The following is a 26,525-nucleotide window of genomic DNA, read 5'->3' on the forward strand; positions in this document are numbered from 1 at the left end:
TATAGAACTTTGTCTTATCTAAATTTTAAATAGTCCACATACCCAATGAAAGAATCTTTAAACAGTATGAAAACCCACAAATATGAGAGGTATTTAAGGGAAATAAGATTTTATCCCTTAATATTAATATAATTATTTATTATATTATTATATTACATATATAATATTATATATTATTATATTAATAGATTTATTAATAACTAAGTGACTTTAAGTAAATAAATCTAAAGGAAACAGGAAAGGAAAAGAAAAATTTATAATCAAGCATAATCCAATCACTGTGTCTACTAAATTCTGTTACCTTCCTGTACATTTTGATGTCTACAGGAGTTAAGAGAACTGTGTAATTTTGTATAGCTGATGAGTGATTAGAATTCAGTATGCCCACTCTGAATTCCAGGGTTCTTTCTAATGTAATATTCCTGAACATGCTCAAAAAAACTAAAATATCAGAGTATTTTTCTTTGGGCACTTTGTTGTGATTCATGTCAAAATGGAAACTTCAACTTGTGTTGAGAGACTATAAATACATTGATTAGATATGATAGCATTGCATCACAGTAATTTTAAAAATGTTTGAGAATTAAATACATTCTTTTTTGTTTTGCTTTGCATTTAATTCTCAATTGAGCAATCAGAGTGAGAGAGACCTTAAAAAAAAAGAGCTATGCATCATCCAGAATGTCCACAGGGAAGTCTGCACAATTTTTCCATTTCATTGCTAATGAGTCATTTTCACCTGACTCCTGCTCCCACCACTTCCCACCCTGAAGAGCCAGCTGTCATTTTCCACAGCTGAATAGGTTTGCTACCAGACAGGTGGCAGCAGGGTGGGGAAGAAATTGTGTCAGTGGGATGTAGTTAATCTAGAATTAGGATGATCCACCTGGTATCATTAAAAAGTGTTTCATAAATGGTTCACTACCATATAAACAACTCTTAAAAATTAAGGTTTTCAATATACTTAGAAAGACAGGAATATTTACCATTAATTGAATATTTGAGCCATCTTCTACACAGTGCTAGACTAATGAAGTCCATTTAGAAATGACAGCATTTTGTATCCTATTTATAGGAAAAGTGGCTTGAACTGTGCTATTCTGGATCCTCCTGTGTGCTTTAGTCTCTCTGAAAAAAAAAGAAAATGTGTCTTCACATCAGTAAAGCCAGGTTGAAGCTTCAGTGGTTTAAAATACTTGGAAATGAGACAAAAGTTAAAGGAGGATGTGAGGTTAAGAAAATGTGATACTTAGTTTTACGTGTCATCTTAACTGGCCGCAGGGTGGCTAGACATTTGGTCCTTCTGGGTGTGTCTGTGATTATGTTTCCAGATCCAATCAACTGAATCTCTGAATAGAACAGAAAAGCTAACTTTCTAGTGAGTAAGAGGGGATTCCTCTTACCTTCCTGTTCAAACATCAATTTTCCCCTGCCTTCCGACTTGAACTGAAACATGAGCTTTTCTTGGGTTTGAGACCAGGACCTGCCAACTTTTAAACTGTATCTGTAACCGTTGGTTCTCCTGATTCTCTGCCTTTTAGAATTAGACTGGAACTATACTTCACAGCTCTCCTGCACCTCTACATTGCTGATGTATCAGTCTCCATATTTACATTTCCCATTAGCCCAATTTCTGGTAGTATAATTATAAACATATAAATATATCCTTATTAGTTCTAATTCTCTGGAGAACACTTATACAGAGAGGGCATATAAATAAATAAATAAATAAATAAATACATGTCTCCTCCATCTTAATATATATAATATTAATAACTATAATTAATTATAGTAATTATTTATTTATAGTAATTAATTATAATTATATTATAGATATATATCTATAATAGAGTTATATTAATAATTCTATTGAGTCTCTGAGTAGTAAGTTATGCGATCAAACTCAGGAATTCCATGTCCACTCGTCCACTGATGTACCTCTTTGTTGTTAAGTGTAGCCATGGGTCCTATGCAATCTTAAGGTCTTTGTCATGGTTTGAACATCTGGTAACTTCTTTGAGAGTGGTGGAGGCTGCAGAACTTAGGACAAGAAAAAAGAAACCCATACCTAAAATATATGTAGATAATAGTGTAGGAGAATTCCTTTGCTTCCAGGTTGCAAGGATACCAACATAACATGGTAACTTGTTACCATGCAGCTGATTAAAGTCCTCATGGAGTAGGGCCAAATTAATGGCAGTGGGTGGGCTTAACATAGTTAGGGCATTCTACAATGGTAGTAGTTGGATCAACTTTATTGAGTGAGGGCTCATGTTATTCGGACCTAAACTTAACCTCTGTCTTTGACAAGGTTTCCACTCTGTTCATGAGTCTGCATGTTAATACTAGACTGGCTGATAACAGGGATTGGCTTTAGTTAATTGGCCAAGACATTCTGTGTATTTGTTTGTGTGCTTGTTTATAATGTTTGTATTTGTTTTATAATGTCTTTTCCTAGTGGATGGTAGCATAGCCAATCCCATGGATGGTAAACATACCTTAACACAATACCACAGACTGGGTGGCTTAAACAATAGAGGTATATTTTCTCACAGTTGTGGAGGCTCTAATGTCAACATCAAAGTATTTCTAGGTTTGATTTCTCCTAATGCTCTCTTCTTGGCTTGCAGATGATCACCTACTCTCTGTGTCTTCACAAGGTTATCACTCTCTCTATGAATGTTTCTAGTTTAAATTTCTTTTTTTTTTTTTTTTTAGATTTTATTTATTTATCTGACAGAGAGAGACACAAGCTGGCAGAGAAGCAGGCAGAGAGAGAGTGGGGAGCAGGCTGCCCACTAAGCAGAGAGCCCAATAATGCAGGGCTCAATCCCCGGACCCTGGAATCATGACCCAAGCCAAAGGCAGAGGCTTTAATCCACTGAACCACCGAGGCACTGCTCCTCTTCTTTTTAAAACTATTTATGTATTTATTTATTTATTTAAGAGAGAAAGAGAGAGAGAGAATGTGAGCAGGGGGACAGGCAGAGGGATAGAGAGAGAATCTCAAGCAGACTCCCTGCTGAGCACAGAGCCCCGACATGGGGCTCAATCTCAAGTCCTTGAAATCATGACCCGAGTTGTAACCAGTCATATGCTCAACTGACTGAGCCACCCAAGTGCCCTATCAAATTCTTATAAGGACACCATTTATATTAGATTAGGTCTACCTAAAGACCTCATTTTAATTAATTACCTCTTTAAGACCTTATCTCCAAATATGGTTACATTTTGAGGTACTGGGGATTAGGACTTTAATGTGAGTTTTGGAGGGGCACAATTCAGCCCATAACACCAATCTTCTAATCGTATGCCTCCCAGTCCCTGAACAATGAATCAAGCCATTTGCCACTGTCCACTGCCATTTTATGTGTTCTTATCCTAGGCTATTTCTCTTTCAACAGGCAGGTTATAAGGACTTTTATTTTCCCTTTGTGCAAACCCAAAATCCATGTTAAAATGACAAAAAATCAGCAGACTCATGTAAGATAAATTCATGGTGACCAAAGGTGAGTGAAGCAGGATTATGAATAATGAGACAACTCACCTCCTTTTGGGTTAAATCACCTAGGATTTCTGGGCAACTTTTGATCTACTTTAAAAGAAATGAAGAAAAAAGATAGCTTCGCAAAGGCCATAACCTTTTACAAGATAGAACTCGAGATATAGCAACTAACATATGTAAAACTGAGTTTAGAATGAACTTCCTCATCTATTATTTCTTGAAAATTTTATTATAAGCATTTGAGTACACAGGGAATCTGACATCATTTTTTCCATTCTAAAGAATTAGCTCAGAAATGTTAAATTACTTTCTCAAAATCTAAGAGTGGCAGAAGCTTGAGGAAATCTGACTGATTCCAGATGTAGCAGTTTCTTCACTACAACACACTGTCTTAAGACAGGTATGAGCTTGCTGAGAAGACAAGAGTGAAATATGAGAAGCAAACTGGAGGAGGGAATTAAAAAGAAAATAAGAACCGTAACACTGTCATTCATTACAATTTCTTATTTTGCTACATCAATTCATAAATAAAGGGGGAAGTAATAATTAGTGATATTTATTAAATGTGTATTATATGGCATACACATTGGTAAGCTTATGTGCATTATTTCATTTATGAAATAAACGTTCATTATTTCATAATTTCGTGAAATAGGAAACAAAAATGATGCACCATGTCTTCACTAAGAAGTAATAACAGGAATGGGACACAGAATTCTGACTCCCAAGTAATTCTTCCTAATGAAAGCCCATACTGAAAGAAACGTAATGGTTTACATTCTTAAGCAAGTTTTTGTTGTTTACTCTTACAAACTTCAAGGAAAAAAAAAACAGTTTTCTTTTTTTTTTTTTTTAAATTCTGTGCTCTAAGGGATAGAGTAGAAATGTATAATTGTCATATGTTAAGAAAAGAAGGAAGGGAAAACCAAGGAAGGGAAAAAAATGAAAGCAATTAGGAGGGAAGGCAGGCAGGAGAAAAGAAGAGATGAAGTGAAAAGGAAACAATGTGTAATCCCTCTGTTCATAATTCCTCACAAAAATAGACATTTTTACTTGTTAAAAACACAATAATTGGGTTTTTATTTGTTTGGTTTGGTTTTATTTTAAGCCTTCTTTCTGGTTACACAATTCAACCTTGGCTTCATTTTTTTTTTTTTTAAGATTTTATTTATTTATTTGACATACAAAGATCACAAGTAGGCAGAAAGGCAGGGAGAGAGGAAGGGAAGCAGGCTCTCTGCTGAGCAGAGAGCCCGATGTGGGGCTCGATCTCAGGACCCTGAGATCATGACCGGAGCCGAATGCAGAGGCTTTAAACCACTGAGCCACCCAGGTGCCCGAATGATTGGGTTTTGAAGTGAACTTAGAATATATTATGTTTCTTCACATAGTGTTTGTTGTACATGTGGTGTGAAATTTAAAAAAAAAAATTTACTGTGACTAAAAAAAAGTGATTTTTGTACTACAGAGATATTTAAAATTTGGACTTGATGTCAGAAATGCAAGGCAGGATTAAAGAAAATCACTGGTTAACTGATATGAAATTACTGATACTCCACCACGACAATTTTAATGGAAATACATCTCTTGTGGTTCCAACTAATATAAAAAAGAACCATAAAGATCATTAATTTTTGGTCATGAAGACCACAAGCAACTGAAATACTTTTTCTCAATCTAATCATGAACTATGCAAGATAGGTTTCCTTTAACTTTTGGTAGAATCTTAACATGGAATCTCAGTTAATGGCCTTCAGTTACTTTGAAATCAGCAAACTAATATTCCAAAACTTATATTCCAGTTTAGTTATTTGAAATAAAGTATATTATATATATGGGTAGCTTTGCTCTGGTTTTGATGTGGGCACATTCATAAATCTATCAAAGAGTAAATTTAGGAAAATACAATTTTCACTGAGTAGAAAATTTCATTGGAACAGTGAACTTCATTAGAAATAAAAAGAACATGAATGACCTCATACATGTAAATTCCTTGTAGGTAACCAAACAAGGTGTACTTATATAATTTTCAAATATGTTTAAAATGTAAGTCACTTATAAGATTTAAATAACCAATACATATTGCAAATTTCTTAAATCAAGGGAATAATAAAGATAATTTAACATTGTAAATGTTAGGTATGGTGTATAATTATTATAAAAAAACTTCTAAAAACCTGAAATATAGGTATAAGTTAATGTGTTAACTGTTTTTTCTTTTATTTCAGCCTTTTAAAAAGTTTTTTTATTTAAATTTCATCTGGTCAACACACAGTGAAATATTAGTTTCAGGGGTAAAGTTTAGTGATTCAACACTTATATATAGCACCCAGTGTTCATCAATATGAGTACCCTCCTTAACCAATAGTCCATTTAGTCCATTCCCTACCCACATCCCTCCCACTGAGCTTCAGTCTGTTCTCTATAGTTAAGAGTCTGTTTCCTGGCTTGCCTCTCTCTCTCTTTTTAAAGATTTTATTTATTTATTTATTTATTTATTTGTCAGAGAGAGAGAGAGCACAAGCAGGTGGAGTAGCAGGCAGAAGCAGAAGCAGGCTTCCCACTGAGCACGGAGCCCAATGTGGGGCTCTATCCCAGGACTCTGGACCTGAGTCAAAGGCAAACACTTAACCCAGTGAGCCACTCAGGCATCCATCTTTTTTATTCTTAAAAAAAAAAAAAAAAAAAATCTTAAATTCCACATATGAGTGAAATAATACAGTATTGTCTTTCTCTGATTGACTTATTTTGCTTAGCATACTTCTCCCTAGTTTCATCCATGTCATTGCAAATGGCAAGATTTCATTCTTCTGTTATAGCTGAGTAATATTCCATTGTATATATAAACCACATCTTCTTTATCCATTCATCAGTCCACGGATATTTTATAATGGATTTATATAATGGATATTTTATAATACTGCTAAAAACATCAGGGTATATGTATCCCTTAGAAAAGCACTATTTTTGTATTATTTGAGTAAATACTTAATAGGGTAATTGCCAGATCATAGAGTAGTGCTTTTGACTTTTTACTGAAACTTCACGCTGTTTTCCAGAGTGGCTGCACCAGTCTGCATTCCCACCAACAGTGCATGAGGGTTCCCTCTTCATTACATTCTTACCAACACATACTTCTTGTGTTTTTTTCTTTTTTTTATTTTATCCATTCTGATAGGTATGAGATGCTATCTCATTATGGTTTTGATTTGTATTTCCCTGAAGTTGAGTGATGTCGAGCATCTTTTTATGTGTCTATATGTCTACTTTGTAGAAATATCTGTTCATGTTTTCTATCCATTTTTTAACTGGATTATTTGTTTTTTACGTGTTGAGTTTTATAAGTTCTTAAATATTTTGGATACAAACCTTCTATCAGATCTGTCATTTACAAATATCTTCTTCATTGGGTAACTTTTTAGTTTTGATGATTGTTTCCTTCACTGTGCAGAAGCTTTTTATTTTGATGAAGTCCCAATGGTTTACTTTTGCTTTTGTTTCCCCTGCGTCAGGGCCGTATCTAGTAAGAAGTTCCTATGGCTGATGTCCAAGAGGTTACTACTTGTGTTCTTTTTTAGGATTTTTATGGTTTCCTATCTCACACTTGTGTCTTTCATTCATTTTGAATTTATTTTGTATACGGTGTTAGAAAGTGGTCCAGTTTCATTCTTTTGCATATTGCTGTCCAGTTTTCCCAGCACCATTTGTTGAAGAGACTGTCATTTTTCCACTGGATATTATTTTCTGCTTTGTCAAAGATTATTTGACTATATAGTTATGGCTTTATTTTTGGGCTTTCTATTTTCTATTTTGTTCTATTGATCTATGTCTATGCTTGTGCAGTACCATACTGTCTCGATCACTACAGGTTTGTAATATACCTTGAAGTCCAGAATTGTGATGCCTCCAGCTTTGCTTTCCTTTTGCAAGGCACCTTTGGGTATTCAGGGTCTTTTGTGTTTCTAAACAAATTGTAGGGTTGTTTACCCCAACTCTGTGAAAAATGCTAGTGATATTTCTACAGGGATTGCACTAAATATGTAGATTGCAGGGCACCTGGGCGGCTCAGATGGTTAAGCCTCTGCTTTCGGCTCAGGTCATGATCCCAGAGTCCTGGGATGGAGTTCTGTATTAGGCTCCTTGCTCAGCAGGGAGCCTGCTTCTCCCTCTCCCTCTGCTGTTCCCCCCCTGCTTGTGTGTGCTCTCTTTCTCTCTCTGTCAAATAAATAAATAAAATCCTTAAAAAAATAAACAAATATGTAGATAGCTTTCGGTAGTATATACATTTTAACAATATTTGTTCTTCTAATCCATGAGCATGTAATGTCTTTCCATTTCTTTCTCTTATCTTTAATTTCTTTCATCAGTGTTTTATAGTTTTCAGAGTACAGATCTTTTACCTCTTTGGTTAGGTTTATTCCTAGGTGTCTTACAGTTTTTGCTGTGATCATAGATGGGAATAATTCTTTGATTTCACTTTGTGCTGCTTCATTATTGGTGTATGGCAATGTCACAGATTTCTGTACACTGATTTATATCTTGCAACTTTACTGAATTCATTTTCAGGTCTAGCAATTCTTTGGTGGAAACTTTGGGTTTTCTATATGGGGCATAATGTCATCTGCAAATAGTGAGTGTTTGACTTCTTTGCTGATTTGGAAGCCTTCTATTTCCTTTTGTTGTCTGAGTCTGAGTACTATGTTAAATAACAGTGGTTAGAATGTACACCCCTTCATTCTTCCTGACTAGAGAGGAAGTTTGCTTGTTTGTTTGTTTGTTTTTTCCCATTAAGAATTATATTAGTTGTGGGTTTTTATATATGACCTTTATGATATTGAGGGATGTTCCCTCTATCCTTGCTTTGTTGAGGTTTTTTTTTCATGAAGGGAAGTTGTACTTTGTCAAAGGCTTTTTCTTCATCTCTTCAAAGGATCATATGGTTTTTATCCTATTTTTATTAATATGGTGTATCATGTTGATTTATTTGCAAATATGGAACTACCTTTTAGCCCAGGAATAAATCCCACTTGACTGTGGTGAATGCTTCTTTTAATGTACTTTTGGATTTGATTTGCTAGTATTTTGTTGAAAATTTTTACATACATGTTCATTAGAAATATTGGCATGAGGTTCTCATTTTTAGTGGAGTCTTTGGGTTTTGGAATCATGGTAATGCTTACTTCATAGGGTGAGCTTGGAAATGTTCCTTCCATTTCTAATTTTTGGAAGTTTGAGAAAAATTAGTATTAACTCTTCTTTAAATTTTTGGTAGAATTTACCTGGGAAGCAGTTTGGCCCTGGACTTTTGTTTGCTGGGATATTTTTTATTACTGATAATTTCTTTGCTGGTTATCAGTTTGTTCAAGTTATCTATATCTTCCAGTTTCAATTTTAGTAGATTATGTGTCTAGGAATTTATTCATTTCTTCCAGGTTGTCTAATTTATTGGCATATAGTTTTTCATAATACACTCTTATATTCCTTTGTATTTCTGTATTGTCATTTCTCCTCTCTTATTTGTTATTTTGTTTATTTAGGTACTTACTCTTCTCTTTTTAATAAGTCTGGGTAGGGGTTTATCAGTTAATTTTTTTCAAAGAACTAGCTCCTGGTTTCATTGATAAGGTCTACTGTTTACAAACTACTTTAGTTTTTGTTCTTGGGAACTCTATTTCTCTTTCTATTCTGAATGATGGCCTTGCTGGATAGAGTATTCTTGTCTATAGATTTGCTATCTTTTAGCTTGCCAAGTTTTCTGTGGAGACATCTACTGCTAACCTTGTGGGTATTCCCTTGTAAGTAAGGGACTTCCTTTGTATTGCTCCTTTTAGATTTTTTTTCTTTATTACTATATTTTGCAAATTTAACTATAATATGGCTTGGGGTTAACCTGCTTTTGTTCATTTTGATGAGAGTTCTTTGTGTTTTCTGGATCTGGGTGTTTGTTTCCTTCCCCAGATTAGGAAGTTTTTAGTGATTCTTTCCTCAAATAAACCTTCCCTCTTTTTCTTGCTTCATCTTCTGAGAGTCTTGTGATACAAATTTTATTACGTTTGCTGGAGTCACTGAGTTCCCTAAGTCTACGCTTGTAAGTATCATTCTTTCTTTTGTTCAGTTTCATTATTTTTCATAAATCTATCTTCTATATCACTTATTCATTCTTCTGCTTCTTCCACCCTTGTGGTTATAACATCCTATCAGTTTGAAATCTTAGATATTGCATTTTTCATTTCAGCCTTACTGTTTGTTTGGGGTTTTTTTAGCTCTTTTCTCTCTGTGGTAAGAGTGTTCCTGATGTCTTCCATGCTCTTCTCAAGCCCAGTGTATATCCTTATGATGTTGCTTTAAATTCTGCATCAGGCATATTGTTTTTATCTGTTTCAATTAGATCTCTTGCCATGAACTTTGCTTATTTTTGTTTTGGGATGAATTACTCCATCTTGGTATTTTGTCTAGTTCTCTGTCTTCTTCTCTGTGTTAGAAAAACCTGTTATGTTTCCTACTCCTCTGAGCAATGTCTTTATGAAGAAGAGGCCATATTCTGTTCAGGGTCTGGCACACCAGGAAGGGTCTCTGGTGTTCACTGTGTGTACTCGGCTGCTGTGTTTTAACTGTCTATCCCTCAGGTCAGTCATCTGTAGCAATTGGACAATGTTTAGAACTTGATCAGAGTGTGGTGAGTTTTCACTGTCTATGCTCTGGTCTGCTTGTTAAATGAGACCTGATGCTATTTCCATTAGAACTGAAGCTTTGCAGAACTGTATGAGCAATAGATGTGATACATGTGGGGGTTCATGCTGGTCTTCTGTGGAAGGAGCCTGCTGCACTGGTCCTTAGGCACACCTGCCTGAGATAAGCAGTACCAGAGTAACACAAGGGAATAGAACTTAGTGTAAGCTGGTTAGGCAGCCAGTGTTGGCACTCTGCTGTTTACTGACATTGGTTTATGCTGAGGGGTGAGAGAGGGATGCCACTATTCAGTTCATTTGTTTCCGGAGAGTGGAGTTCATTCTTTCTGCTCTCAGGGAAGTCTCCCAGAGTGAATAATTGCCTTTCATGTGTCCTAGGCATTTTTCAGATTGCTCTTTTTACAGTCTGTTTCCAGGTTGCTTAACTTCCTGGAGCAGCACAGTACACTTTGGGTTGTATCCCAGCCAAGACTGCTGACTTTTAAAACTATAAACCTTAAGGACCCAGTGTGCCAAGGACCTGCACTCATTTTCTGGAAGAGGGTCTTGCCTCACTGGGACTGATGAAGTTTGATCCAGTGGGGTGGTTACATCAGAGTGCTGGGGAATGGGATTTGGAATAAAGCAGGTTAAATAGCCAGTGTCCAAGTTAGCCACCCCTAGCAAGTGTATCTGCATCTATGCTAAGAGGGAGGGGGGAGTGAAATGGTGCTCACCAGCTCCTTTGTTCCAAGAAAGTCAATTCTACCTCTCACAGATGTACTCCAAGAAGCAGGAACAATAACCCTGAGCCCATCTCCATCACCACCCTCCATCGTGTGCTCTAGGCAATCCTCAGACTGCATCATCTGTCCCAGGATTACTTGTCTGCTTTCTGTCCAGGAGTAGGGCAGCACCCTAAAGGGTTCTATTCCAGCAAAGCCCATTGACCTCTAAAACTCCAGTCTTGTGGTATCTGGGTGGTTCAGTCAGTTAAACATCTGCCTTCAGCACAGGTCGTGATCCCAGGGTTCTGGGATTGAACCCCATGTCCTGCTTCTTCCTTTCCCTCTGCCTGCCACTCCCCCTGCCTGTGCTCACACTCTCTCTCTCTGTCAAATAAATAAATACAATCTTAGACAAACAAACAGAAGAAGAAGAAGAAGAAGAAGAAGAAGAAGAAGAAGAAGAAGAAGAAGGAGAAGAAGAAGAAACTCCAGTCTTTAAGACCCACTGATTCCAAAAACTCACAAAAATCATTCCCTCACATTTTCCCAGTCAATGGCTTTGTTGAAGTGTATCCCTTGTGCATATTCCTGTGCACTCCTTTCTCTCTTTTCCCTCTCTCTATGGCCAGGGCTCTCTCACTTCCACAACACCTATGAACCATTTCTCCCCCAAACCACATCTCTCTACTTCCTACCTTCCTTGATGTGGCTTTTTTCTCCCTCTAGTTGTGCAGGTTGTTCTGTCAGTCCTCAGGTCAATTTCATAGATATTCGGAATGATTTGATAGTTATCTATCTCTGTTTGAGGGTTGAGGCAAGCCTAGGGTCCTCCTGCTATGCCACTAGTTTAGCTCTACCAACCTATTTCAGCTTTTGAATTATAATTGACATAAAAACTTGTAAGATATTAAATGCACTGTGATTATTTGATGTACAGATATATCATGAAAGAGTTCCCCCATCTAGTTAACATCTATTTATTTATTTATTTATTTATTGTGAGAATATTTGAACTTTACTGTCTCGGAAAATTCCAATTATACAGTAGTGTTATCAACAGTAGTCACTGTGTTTTACTTTAGATCCTCAGATTTTTTTTAATCTTATAGTTAAAAGTGTATACTTTTTGACAAATGTCTCCTTATATCTCCCATCCTCTAGCCCCTGACAACCACGTTTTGACTCTGTTTCTCTTTAATTAATTGAAGAGTTGCTCTTCGATTAACTTTGGATTTAGTTTGTTCCTTTACTAGTTCCTTGAAGGTAAAGTTAGATTGGTTATTTAAAATCTTCCTTTTTCCTTAATGCAGATTTTTCTTTTCTTTTCTTCTTTTCTTTCTTTATTATCTTTTTCTCTTTTTGTTTTTTCTTTTCTTCCTTTTTTTTTTTTGCTATGCACTTCCCTCTTAGAATTGCTTTTATTGCATCCCATAAATTCTAATATGTTGCATTTCATTTTTATTTATCTTAAGATTTTTTTTTTATTATTATTTGATTTCGTCTTTAACCTATTTGCTGTCCAGGACCATGTTGCTTAATCTCCTTGTATTCATGAATTTTCCAGTTTTCATCTTGTATTTGATTTTGATTTTCATACCACCATGGTCAGAAAAATTACTTGGTATGATTCTAATACTCCTAAAGTTATTGTCTAATGTTGTCTAACCTATTTCTATTTTTTTAAATTTTTTTAAGATTTTGTTTATTTATTTGACAGAGAGAGCGCACAAGTAGGCAGAGAGGCAGATAGAGGGAGAAGGAGAAGCAGGCTCTCTGCCGAGCAGGGAGCCTGATGCGGGGCTTGATCCCAAAATCCTGGGATCATGACCTGAGCTCAGGCACTTAACCTATTGAGCTATCCAGGTGCCCAGCCTATTTCTATTCTTTAAAAAAGTTCCAGGAATTCATAAGAAGAATGTGTATTCCTCTGTTGTTGGAGGAAATGTTAAGACTGTCTGCTCTGATGTGTAGTTTAACTTCATTGCTTGCTTATTGGCATCCTGTGTGTATTATGTGTTAAATGTTTTAACCTATTAAAACCCATGAAAATTGGATTAAAGTGATGTTCATCTCTGTTTATTATAAAATATAAATTATAGAGGAAAATTAAGCCTGGAAAGCAATGACTAAATAGATATCTAGTGTTTAAAGTATTATATCTATGTGTTTATGTCATTAACCACTATAACAGTATATAGTCATTTCCTATATAACTAAATAGAGCCTGTTTCTTAACAGGTGACCTTCAAGGATTGCTATTTAGTGCCACTCAAGATCTACTAGCATCATTTTTGCATGACTACTGCAAAAGGATATCTTAACAGATCAGTTCTTTTTTGAAGTTTATAACTTGGACCCTGTTTTCAGAAAGCAGGTACAGTTCATTTTTTTTATTAATCTGTCTTTACAGTTGAAAATAATGTTGAAGGGGAAAAAATACATAAAACCTGTGTGTATCATTCATGATACTCCTTAGCGCAATATATTAAAGTCAATATTTTATATACTGAAAAGCAGAAAGTGTTCTATCTTTAAATTGAAAAAAAAAAAACTTGATTGTATCATTTAAACACACTCTACAAATATTCTGGAGATAATATTAATGAAAAGTGGTAAAATATTTTGTCTTTATTAAACTTATGGTTTTATATGAGCATGGCAAGAACATGAAGATTGTGTTAAATCGTTTGAAACAAAAAGACAATCAGTCCTCTGATGTACCCTCCTCTATTTCTTTCTCAACAAATATATACTATGCTAATGAATAGATTTTGTGATGATGAGTTTGAAGACAGTGCTTAACCTGTATAAACAGGAAGTCATGGCAGAATGAGTTTGAGTCATCCCCACTTTCCTAGGACAACTTTTGAATGAAAGTGATTACTACAATGTTTTCTCAGCAGCTCCACATTCTTATATACTTATTCAGCAACCCAAATCATTAAATAATAAATGCATCTCCCTGGATCTAAGAGTCCTTTAAAATTAATACATTAAAATATTTTAGAATACATGATCAGATCCATGTTTAATATTTATGAGTAAGTGGACATCAATAGATCATCTCAAGTTAAATCCAAAATGTACTGTTTAACTATAATATTTGTGATGTATCTTTAGATAATCAACCAAATAGATCAATTCATTTTACATAGAATTATTTACCTCTGTATTCTAATTATTTATAAATATTGACAATATCATAACTTAAGGTTTCCATATAACTCTCCTCTAATTTGTTAGGTTAGTTTAAATTAATTGATTTAAAATATTAGAATGTATTTTACTCAGTTTATTCTATATTTTCAGTATCTTCAGTCTTAAAAATTGGAGTTAAAGAAAGAAAATGATCAAATCTGAATCTGGGGATAGTTCTGAAGGAGAAAGTAAGGGTCAGCAGTTTGGCCAGGACTTTCTACAAGTCAGGCCCAAATTCTGGAAAGTAACTGCAGAAAATTTTATATATGAAATGTCTTTCTTTCACTCTATTAAATCATATCAGCTTTTCATTTTTATTGAAGGCCCTTATTGAGGGCTCATACAATATGAGGTGTCCTTAGATTAATTTTGTGGAGTAAAGCAACCATGAATTTGACATTTTCCCAAAGACTAGGAAACAAGAGGAGAAAAAAGATAAAGAAGTGGGTAGAAATTCTCTAATAGTGAAACTCCAAACCATGGGTAAAGAATAGTTTGCCATAAATTAGTGCATTGCTACATTCCAATATTAGGCAGATTTTTTAGCCAAATTTTGCCATCATAGTTTTATTTGTAACAATAAGAATGATCTCAGAATAGGTTACATATACAAAATAAAATTAAAACAATCACCTTTTTTTCTATTTACAAATTACATGGACACATTTTGGAAGGTATATAAAGCATTTTATCCTTAACTCTTAATCACAAGAATGTTTTAACGAATCAAAGTCTATATTAACTTCCTACTTAGGTGATAACTTGAGTACCAGATATAAATTATATGTAGACACTTTAATTAGATTTTGTAATGTTGGGAACCATTTATTTGTGGTGCTTGTAACATTTTCAAAGAAAGACAACTGAACACAGCATAGCAGCTGTAGGTAAGAGTATTTTGGGTCTAATTCTCACTTCCAGATGGATGATTGATATGCAATTTAGATTTATGGTAGACATATCAGCAGATGGAAATAGAATGGAGTAAATGTATTTCCCACCTGTGAACTGGTGTGCTCTATCAATTACCAGCTGAATTGTATTAAATTCAAGTAATTGAACAGAACTCTAATTAATTTTTGAGAGGAGAGTTTTTGTCAAGCTATTAATAAATCCAGGTTTCAAGTTGACAATATAGAGCTTATTTAACTGTACAGGGAACCTATGGTTGCAGGTTTGGCATAGCATAGTCCACTCTTGTTAAGTCACTTTTGTTATTACTCTGCCCAACTAATTGAAAAGCACAGTGGTAGAATAGGAAGCAATTGAAACAAATGAGACAGACTGAGCACTCCAAAAAGACTTAAGTGAATTAGAATTGATGAATCTGATGAGAGTGGATTCATGGTGTCACTTTAAATAAAGCCCCATTTTATTCATGTACTTGCGCCTCATCTGTCTCTACAACTACTAAAAACATCTAGGGGAAACACTGACAGTTTTATCTTGACATAATCAACTAAATTCCTGCCATAATAAGAGGCAACATATATTAAAAGCAGTCCTGAGTTTAACCTCTGAGAATGAGATATTTCACTCAATAACTTACACAACTTTTATCGAATAGGCATTAGCTTAGCTCCAAAAGAGCTTCATTCCATTAAAGAAGAGTCTGAGTGGCTCTAGGTTTATAGATTTTCAGAATTGGCAGAATTCTGATCATCTATTTAAAAAAATTCTCTATTCCTTACTCTCAATATATGCAATCCTAGAGTACTACTGCTAATAAAAATAGTAGGACGCTCTTTCACTTTCAAAAACGGGAATTTAATTTTTATCATAATGGTCTTGACAATTACATCACAATTTGAAAGGGGAAAAAACGATCTTTTCATATATATTAGTTGCTACATGTGTATAGTGTATATTAACAGTACTGCTACATGTTATGCATCCAGAACTGACAATTGAAAATAATGGGAAAAGTCCATGGAGATTATTTTTGGTGAATATTTGAAATTTTTAAACAACTGGATAGTCCTTCAGGGTTAGTGTGTCAAAATCAATGTGAATGTAGATTTTTAATTGCAAATAAGGAAGATGGAACAGTTCCTTCCAAAATTGTTATTCAATAATAAAATTTTTATTTTGAAGTATTTGTTATAAACATCTGTATTTTGCCATTTATAAATAATAGTATTTTTATATACTATTTTATTTTGTAAACTATTAAATACTCTACTTGTAGTTTTTTGTCTTTCAGAAGATACTATTTTGAAATCTTTTATAGGAACACTTGCTATATAAAGTATACAAAAATATTTTAATATGGGAACTGAAAAAGAATGACTTAAGTAATTTCTCATTTGGCATGAAATATTATATAATATGAAGTTGTATGAATGTCTTAAATAACATTATCTCTCTCTACCTGCTAATGGTAGAGGTGGGAAGGGGTGATTTGAGTTGACTATCAAGGGCTTATATTTAATATCAGTATATTCATAGAAGACACAGTGAATTACTATTTTTCAAGTTGGAATTCCTAAAAATATGAAAAAAAAACTGGGTTTTCCCAAAGCAAGAAAAAAGAAAAAAGAGTAATAAATTTTGATGTGAAAATATGCCAGACTGCCTGTTTTATAGTGCATAAACCTTTGCAACCAGGATGCAAAGCATTCATAAACTCTAAGCATTCAAACACTTTGAGTGGTGTGAATATATGCAAAATACCTCATACATGATACTTGTCCAGTAAACAGTAACTTTTTATTGAATATTTTTTTAGTGGAGAGAATTAACAGAAACAGAGAAAATGCTGACATTTAGGCTATGTCATACTTTCCTATACTTTTAAATTTTAAGGAAGACTGAGTGTGGAAAACAAAACAAAACCAAAAAGATTTTTCTGGAGCAGTTTTCTTTTTTTTTCTTTTTTTTTTTTTTAAAGATTTTATTTACTTATTTGACAGACAGAGATCACAAGTAGGCAGAGAGGCAGGCAGAGAGAGAGAGAGAGAGAGGGAAGCAGGCTCCCCGCGGAGCAGAGAGCCCAATGCGGGGCTCCATCCCAGGACCCTGAGATCATGACCCGAGCCGAAGGCAGTGGCTTAACCCACTGAGCCACCCAGGTGCCCCTGGAGCAGTTTTCAAATATAAGAAAGTTTCTGTCTAATCTTGCTTACATACCAACAATTGAAACCCTTAGCCTGAGTGCTCAGCCACCTGAACACTTCAAATCTATCCTGCAAAATATGAGAAGCTCTTTCTCTATCAGCAATGTCTGAAATTCTGAAACTCGGTTGGTCTCTCGTACAAAGCCTAGTATACAGGGTGAATCCCAGACAGACATTGATTAATGAGATACAGACGTTCCCTAAAATTTGTCACATTTGCTGAATGTGTTGAAGTGATTTTTACAAATGGAAAGATTACAGGCTCTGGAATAAGGCTGACTCGGGATTGAATCTCTGCAGTAAATTTGCTAGCTGTAGGAACTTGACTTAATAGCTATGGACCTCAAATTGCCTTAAGCTTTAAAAAAGTGGATGATGTCTTGTTTTGTAAGAGTGCAAGTGGTTGAAATTAAGCAGGTCTGTCTATCATCTATCATCTATCTTTCCACATTCTTCTATCTTTTCTTTTGTTTGTTTTTCTTTCTCTTTCTTTCTTTCTTTCTTACACATTTTTTGGAGTTTGGTTTCTGAAAGGTGTTTAAAATGATCACTATTATGATAGAATGAGTACTATACTATTTTACCACTGAGTGGAACAAAACCTTACAGGGTCTTATAAGTTGAATGAAGAAACTAAGAGAGAAAAAAAAGAGGAAGGAAAAAAGTCAGGGAGGAAGGGAAAGAGGAGGAAGGAAAGGGAGGAAAAGGAAAGTAAAGAAAGAGAGATGAAGGGAGTGAACAGACCGTGGGGGCAAGAAAAAAAAATAGACACTGCTTCTTTTCATCTAATAATAACATTTGCACCCAGGGCTACTGTGCTATAAGGTTAACAGATAAAAGTGATAATCTGTCACAAATATTAGAAATGGAAGACAAAAGAATCTTCCATTTATAATTGAAATAATGACTGTATAATTCTCTGCTGAATTTTGTGTTGGCACATAATACTGTTTCCCCATTCTTGTCCTCTCCAATACATTAGGGAGCCTGGGGGCCTAAGAACTGCCTTTCTCAGAAGACTTGCTACCAAGGTTCAAGATTAAGTGCCATTTAACTGGAAACATGTGATATCAAAGATGTAAGAGAATCAGAAGTCCTATCATTGTCCTTCCAGCTACAGTGGCACCAGATCCTTTCTTTAGTATCCTGTATCTTAGTGCTAAAATCTAGGATCATTGCTGGCAGCTATCTACAGTTTCTAACTGTGTGAAAGCTCACAGTTAATTGAAGACTTAGCAGTGGTCTTTCCTGACATTCATTCTCTCAGATCTTCTAACAGTTTATAAGCACCTAATATCTACATTCCTTTCTGCTTAAGATATCACGGGTTTTATTTTTTGTACCTAATCTAGAAAGATAAAGAGAATGTCTAAATAGAAACAAAACACACACACACACACCCCTAAAGAAATTTATAAATCAGAGATATGTCATGTTCATAAATGGGAAGACTAATTGCAGAAAATGTTTTAATCCATCCTCAACTAGTTTTATTTTGGTGTAGCTTTACAAATAATTACAAGTTATTTGTAAATTAAATTACAAATTTACAAATAATTAAGATAGTGTATTAGTGGTATAGCATGGACTCCTGAGGTAGACCTCTGAAATGAAATAACACAGGTAATGTTCTATGTCTTCATAAAAATTTGGTATAAAATTTGGTATACAACTGATGTGATATACCCATAAGAAAAAATAAAATCCGGTCTCTCAGCATGCCATAAAAAATAAATAAACAAAAAAACTCATTAGATTTCAAAGTTAAATTTACAAAGCAGAATTTTGAACATTAGGAAGAAATAGTGGTACTAATATAAATAAATATATATATATTTTTTTAGTTTTAATGACCACATAATATTTTATTAATATGCCATAAATTTTCCTGTCCTGTTTTGTCTGCTTTCATAAATCTGTAGTAAGGATTCTTTTTCTTTTTCTTTTTTTTTTTTTTTTTTTTTTTTTTTTAACTAGAGCGTATCATACTTAGCGAAATAAGTCAAGCAGAGAAAGACAACTATCATATGATCTCCCTGATATGAGGAAGTGGTGATGCAACATGAAGGCTTAAGTGGGTAGAAGAAGAATAAATGAAACAAGATGGGATTGGGAGGGAGACAAACCATAAATGACTCTTAATCTCACAAAACAAACTGAGGGTTGCCGGGGGGAGGGGGTTTGGGAGAAGGGGGTGGGATTATGGACATTGGGGAGGGTATGTGATTTGGTGTGTGCTGTGAAGTGTGTAAACCTGGTGATTCACAGACCTGTACCCCTGGGGATAAAAATATATGTTTATAAAAAATAAATAAATATATTTTTTAAACAAGAAAAACAGTCTAAATGAACAAAAGGACAGGTGTGGCTACAATTCAAACAAAAGAAAGAAAAAATAAGATTATATTAAAGATCTTGGTATCCAAACTTTCAATAACTCTGTTTTATTTGTAAAGTAAAAACATATTTTGATATTGGCAAATAATAATTTTTACAGATGTACTGTAGAATAACTTTGCACGTTTACAGCATGGTAGATTGCTATTTTGTCTTTAGCTCTCTTCATATCTGTAGTATTTGATTTTTACCTTTCCACTCTTAATAAAGGAATAAAGTGTATTTACCTTCTCTTTGACTTTGGGCTTAGCCATGTGACTTGCTTTGGTCAACAGAATGAAGCAAAATTCATAGTACATTAGCCCTTGGACTTCAGATACATTGCATATTTCCACTAACTTTGTTGCTCTTTTCCCATCACCATGAAAAAAGGAGAAAAAGAGATATGTAAAGTACAGCCACCCCAGGTGAATCATTCCAGCTAAGCCTAACATTAATTAATTAAACCCTCAGCTGTCTAACATTAAATTCATGATAATAAATGATCATTGTTTTAAAACAATGAATTTGGAGATAGTTTGTTTTGCAGCAATGATCAACTGATTCAACTATTATTCACAAGCAAATTTGTTTCTCATTATTGCTACTCATTATCTATAAATATGTTTTCACTGTCCTTCCCTAATTTCACTGTTTGTATTATTAGTCCTATCTCACATGCCCATTACACTCAGTTTCCCTTCTTTCCATGTTTGAGATCAAGGTCAAATTAAACCATTTCTATGGTATGTGTCAGTATCCTTTTTGATAAAATGAAAGACACATGACACATACTGAATGATATCCACATTTGTTCATCTGCTTTTATTTCCTGTACAGTAGTTTTTTTAAAGCTAGGTACTTCAATTTTATACTAATCTGAACATTCCGTATAGTTTTATACACAGTATATGTTTAATATTTGAATAAAAAAGCATAAGAAATGATGAATATAATCTATATCCATATAGGTATATATGGATATCTATATCTATATCCATGGATATCATCTATATCCATCATTACAAAGACAAATTTTTTATATTGGACAGAGGAATTAATTTCATTTACAAATTATTCTTCCAGATTTAGGTTTTGTTCTTACTTTTCTATGGAGACTATGATTCAAGGAGAGTTCATATGCAAATTAGATAAGTTGATGATCATGCTTTTACAGAAGTTAAGTAATCTTCAAATAATGATCCTTAGGCCTAATATGTCAAAATAAGGAAGTGGAAAATCCCTATAACTAATGTATGGTGAGTTAACTAATTAGACTATTAGCAATAAAGATTATAATGTAAGTGGTTTTTAAGTGACAGTATTCTGTCTTAGTAAACTTTAAGAGGCAGTAGCTGGGTTTCAAAAAATGGAACATTATTGCATAAATTGTATACTTCACTTAGTACAGCAACATTTTTTTCCATTGAAAATAAAGTTTAAAATATCTATACATTTTATTGTGCTGTATCAACTTAGAAACTGGTATCTCTGTATGCTTTAGTGATTAGTTCATGTATGAAAACATAGTAAGTTGTCTATAATTGAGCACAGTGGCACCAGAACTTTTATTCAGTCCATTCTATTCTAAGACCATGATTGCAAAGGTCATTTAAAAAATTGTTTTTTCTTTTATACTACTTTAGAAAAGTTGGTACATTTACTTTTCAACCTTTTTTTTTCTCTTACCTAATTTGTGCCTCACATGTTGAAGATGGGGAATAGAAAGAAATAGATTATCTTCAGTAAAAAGTTTTTGACCACTCATGATTTATGTGACTTGGAGAGCAATAATTTACATATAAGATGGTATAAATAGGTTTCAGAACAAAGAAAAAGCTTAAGATTTGGGTTTATAGTACTTACAAATACTCACTTTTTTTTTTTTTTTTGCTTCTTTATGGAATGATGGAAATTCACAGAATTAGCTTGACCACTGCCTCATAGATTAAATCTAGAGACAATATATTCTATTAAATATTTCATACTATCTGTGTTTCTCATATAAGTAAGTTCTTTAAAATATTTAAACATTCCACTCTTATATTCTAAATATTTTAATAATATTTTAATGTTTTAAATATTTAATATTAAGCTAACGTTGGATAGAAAGTATTAAAGTATCTTCGACGTTTGTTTGGGATACAGTAGAAGGTGAAAAATGGCCTTTGTGTTTATATGTCACTATAGCAAATCATATTGTTTTAAGATTTCAGTGATGCATAGCAGTGGAAATAACAGAGATGAGAACAATAGACTTTTCCATAGACTGAGTTTTCCAGGTCATTTAATCCTCTCTCATGTCTTCCGAACACTTCAACAGCATTAATGATAACAGATTGTCACATTATTGTCCTCATCATGATCTGTTTGGATAGAAGATAAAAAATGCTCTCCTCTCAAAGCTATAGGTAAAAATACAGTGATCATCAGCTCATCAACTTTGCACACATTCTCTCTCTCCCTCTCTCATACACATGTGCATTGCTGTATTGTGTCATTTTATTAACAAGTATAAACTATCAAGATGGAAATCAAGAACTGGGAAATAAAAATTTAAAAGGCCAGTATATGCTGGCCTTGAGTGATAAAAAAATCACGTCCTTTGATCTTGGAAATTCTCACATTCTCACTCATATCCATCCATGCAAGAATCTTTAAAAGAAATTCTAATCAGTTTTATAACAATTCTTATGCTATAATTTATTATAATTTTAACAGATTAAAAATAGAATGGGAGACAATAGTTGGGAATTTAGAAATAAATATAGGACCATTCTATAAACTGAGAATTGACAGCCTTTCAGTGTTGGCCAGAAGACCCTATAGGAAGCAGACTAATAATTATACATGCAAACCAATTTAGAAGTAATTCATAAAGTAGTAGACAGCTGAGAGAATAGTGTCAAGACAATCCGGGGGATGTGGGTTGAACCACTGTTGTGCTGTCCAGTAAAGGTAAGTACTAGCCATATGTACTATAGATCATTTGAAATGGGGCTTGTTTAAATTGAAATGTGTTGTAAAAATAAAATACAATACATCTGTATTGTATTGTACAATACATCCAAGACTCAATATGAATAAAAGTAAAATATTCTATTAATAATTCTATTTTTATCAAATGCTTAAGTGATACTTTAAATATATTATTTAAATAAAATATATTATTAATATTACCTGTTTCTTTTTTCTTTAAAATTATGTAAGTGGCTTGCATTTGTGGCCTGCGTATTTATACTGAACAGGTCTGGTATAAGGAATTTTAGCAATATCCTATAATTACTGATTAAGGCAATCATAAATTATTTAAAATCTGAATGTATCCATTTGCACCTCCAATTTAGTGGGTAGCTTTTATCATAAATCTATTAGACATGTTCCATTTTAAGACAACGTGAAGAAAATAATTAAAAGCTGTTGCTTGAGCCAGTTTTTTACCTTCTGGAAAACTCAATTTCACAGTGTACTAGAACTTTTAAAGTCCTTGAAATACTTATCCAGAGCTTTTGGATACTAATTATTTTTTCTTCTAAAGCACTCAAAGATAATTACATTTAAGTGCTTGTGAATGAGAAAACTTTTAGTGGAAGTTATCTGTATAACTTGAGGAAGGGTCAGCATCAGCATATCCTGAGTGAAGTACCTATGTAAAACCAATGTCTAACCAAACCAAAGTACATGGCACAGATCTTATCTATTCTCAGTGCCATTTCTGGCTACAGTACATTTATTCACAACCTTTGCACTTCTACCAGGCACAAACAATCCTTGCTTCAACTCTGCTTTCTGGTTCTGGCCTTTGGAGGCATGCAGTGTTCACTCAAACTATGTATAAGAAGTACAAAGGAAAGGAGGCAGAATAGAAGAGAGAGCTCAATAACTTTTGAGCTATTATGAATGATAGAACTCAAGAATCTTGAAAACTGAAAGTGCCAGATAAGACACATATCACAGCAATAAAAAAAAGAAAATATTTAGTTTGTTCCAAAGTAGAAAGATGATCTAAAATTTAAGGATCAGAACATAAAACTAAGTTTCACACACACACACAAAAGAAGAAGAATATCATTAATTCCAAAAAATAAATCATGACTCTAAGTTTCAGTGTGGAACTATTATTTTCACTGAAAAATTATTTATGTGTTTGCCTGTGTTGTTACACTTCATCTTGCCAATATCATCTTTGAATTTAAAGATTTATATAAATAGCATTTTTTTAATAAAGAAATAAATTTAGTTCCAATGCACATTGTTTCAGTATTCCTGATTTGGATAGATGTTGTAGACTTCATTTTTATCAAACTTAAGTGTTAGTAAAGTCAAAGGATATATATATAAAACAACAATGGATAGTCACTGCATTTCTAATACTTCCTTTGGAAATTGTGTTTAATTGCATCAGAACTGTTTCAATAACTCCTTTTTGACCGTATTAGTAAAACCTGTAATAATAGCAATAGGTAAAATTCATCATTCACTAATTAAATATCAGAAGGTATTCTGTGATTGATTCTCACACAACTTTCTAATTCAAGATTATTGATATCCTTGAGGTAATTCAAAGCAGTAAGAGATTAAGGAATAAATATTTGAGGATATTTCAAATACATGTAATCTGGTCCTAGAGTCTCAATTTTTAGCCACATATCTCCTGCTACAATTGGGAAATTCTACAGTTTTAATCGCTTACCTATCAAAACACAAGTTCTCTGTAGCCATGTTACAATGCATATGCTAAAAATTATTTCCAGATAATTTTCCAGAAGTCATTTCTGTTTGGGTTATCTAAGCCTACACTGATAAGGAGACTATGGTGTTGATAGTTCACCAAAGAGATCATCCCATGAAACACAAGAGAGATGAGGAAAGCAAGACATGGAAGTCAGAAAAGTCAAGAAAATGTGCTATCATGAGTATGTCTAGAGATACAAATGGCTAGAACTCCATCATGCACCAACTTGCCATGAGGTTTCATATAGAACCTGCCTCAGAACTGTCACACCACAGAGATAAGTAACTTAGTTAAATGTGTCCTTTATTGATCTCATTGGTTGGGTATTGACTGACTTGGCTGAGCATCAAATCCTGGCGCCATTTTGGGTTTCCCTGTTTTGGCTGAGAAAGCTCCTATAGTGCTAGAGAAAACCTGAGGCAGAGAAGAAGTGATACAATGCAGATCCTGGAGGGAAAATGTCAATGAACACAGGAGCTGTTTTCTGTGAATGTTGGTGGATCAAGGTTTATGGATTGGGACATTAATATCATCTGCTACTGTGGTATAGTCACAATATGGTCAGATTTTCTGAAAATACACTGAATCCCGTCAACAAGTTTCTTCAGTCAATGTGCAAAACTTTTTACCCTAAGCTTAATCTTGGGATAAAAGTAAGTTTCTTTTAGACTAATTCTCTGCTTCTATTCATTGGAGGGATGTGTCTGTGCACACTAATAAACTCAGCAAGCATATTAAGTTGTTTTATCTAATACATCAAACACTAGAGTGGCTCACCCAAAAATATCAAATTAGCTATTAGGTATAAAATAGTGAAAAGAAATTCTTTAACAGATGCTTCACTTTCTTGTGAGTTATTTGAATGATATGGACTCACAGCAGTATATTAAGCAGGATAAAAACTGTTGTGGAATACCTTAACTAGTATTTATTTTAGAATTTGTCTTATGTTCCATGGTTATTACATATATTGGAAAATAAATGTCATAAGAGCAAAAGACAACTAAAATAATCAAAGGGACATGTTCTTACGGGTACAAATTTTTATAAGAATTACAAAGTCTTAAGTTATAACTAAATATTTAAATTATTTTATTTTGCTGCTTTAAAATTTAAATGAACTTAGAAACTTAAGGAGAATAATTTTAAAGCAGAACATTTATTAACACCACTTGGGGTTGGGAGGGAAATTATAGTATATAGTTTTGATTATTTTTCTCTGTAATTTGCCTTGAATAAAGACATTTCATTTCATATTTTCTTAACACTTAGTAGTATGAGAAATAAGGATAAACATAATCTTAAAAGAAACTTTTGAAATGCATATTATGCATATAAAATTTGAATTAGTTTGTAAATATTACAGTAAAATTAGTAAGTCACACCCTTTTTCAGAAATATCTATTTTAATCTACTTGAGGATTTTCAAAGAATAAAGATGAACATGTGTGAGAAATATTTTTAAAGATGCCTATATGCCTAAAGTATAGTGGAAATAATTATTTGTGTCCTATATAAAATCAAATTAAAGAAAACAAAAATTAAAACTATACCAAATTTTGCTTTCTTTACTATTTCAATAATTACTATATAATATTAAACTTGAAATAGTTGTTAAACTATATATTCATACTTCAGAATATCATATGCCATGTTATGTATTTTAGTTTAAATTAGATCCATGAACTTGTTTGTGAAAATTGAATTAATGTAATACAGTTTATATATCTTTTGGTAATAGCCCCTTCAACTTTCATTAGTACAAGTGTATGTTAATTTTATAGTGTTATTGGGACATCTGGGTAGTTCAGTGGGTTAAACCTCTGCCTTCAGCTCAGGTCATGATCTCAGGGTCCTGGGATTGAACCCCACATCAGGCTCTCTGCTCAGTAGGGAGCCTGCTTTCCCCCCTCCCCCGCCTATTGGTGATCTCTCTCTCTGTCAAAAAATAAATAAAATCTTTAAAAAAAATTTATACTACTATTAAAACAAAACGTCTCCAAAGATATAACACAAAAATTCTACTATATAACATATATCTTAGTAATTTGAAAATGTTTATCCTAAGTCTTCTAAAATTTATCTTTGTATTGAATCTGACCAGACAGTTGTATACCTGAATGTCATTTTTTTTTTCTTTTATAAAGTTGCCTGTACTGAATTGCCTTTTGTGTTTGCTGTTGTCAGGAGGAAAATCTT

General features: G+C 33.5%; 1 protein-coding gene across 2 annotated transcripts in view; it reads left to right on the plus strand.

Moving 5' to 3' along the window:
* The window catches only part of CNTN5 (contactin 5), a 1,359,165-nt gene that overhangs the window by 320,125 nt on the left and 1,012,515 nt on the right, over nt 1-26,525 (plus strand). For both annotated transcript variants that reach the window (XM_045080322.1, XM_045080321.1), the window contains one exon: nt 13,140-13,275. The gene's annotated coding sequence lies outside the window, so the exon portion shown is untranslated. The remainder of the gene's footprint in view (nt 1-13,139; nt 13,276-26,525) is intronic.

The sequence above is a fragment of the Mustela putorius genome, unplaced genomic scaffold, assembly GCF_011764305.1.
Source record: "Mustela putorius furo isolate JIRA1106 unplaced genomic scaffold, ASM1176430v1.1 tig00000460_pilon_pilon_pilon, whole genome shotgun sequence".
NCBI classification, from domain to species: domain Eukaryota; kingdom Metazoa; phylum Chordata; class Mammalia; order Carnivora; family Mustelidae; genus Mustela; species Mustela putorius.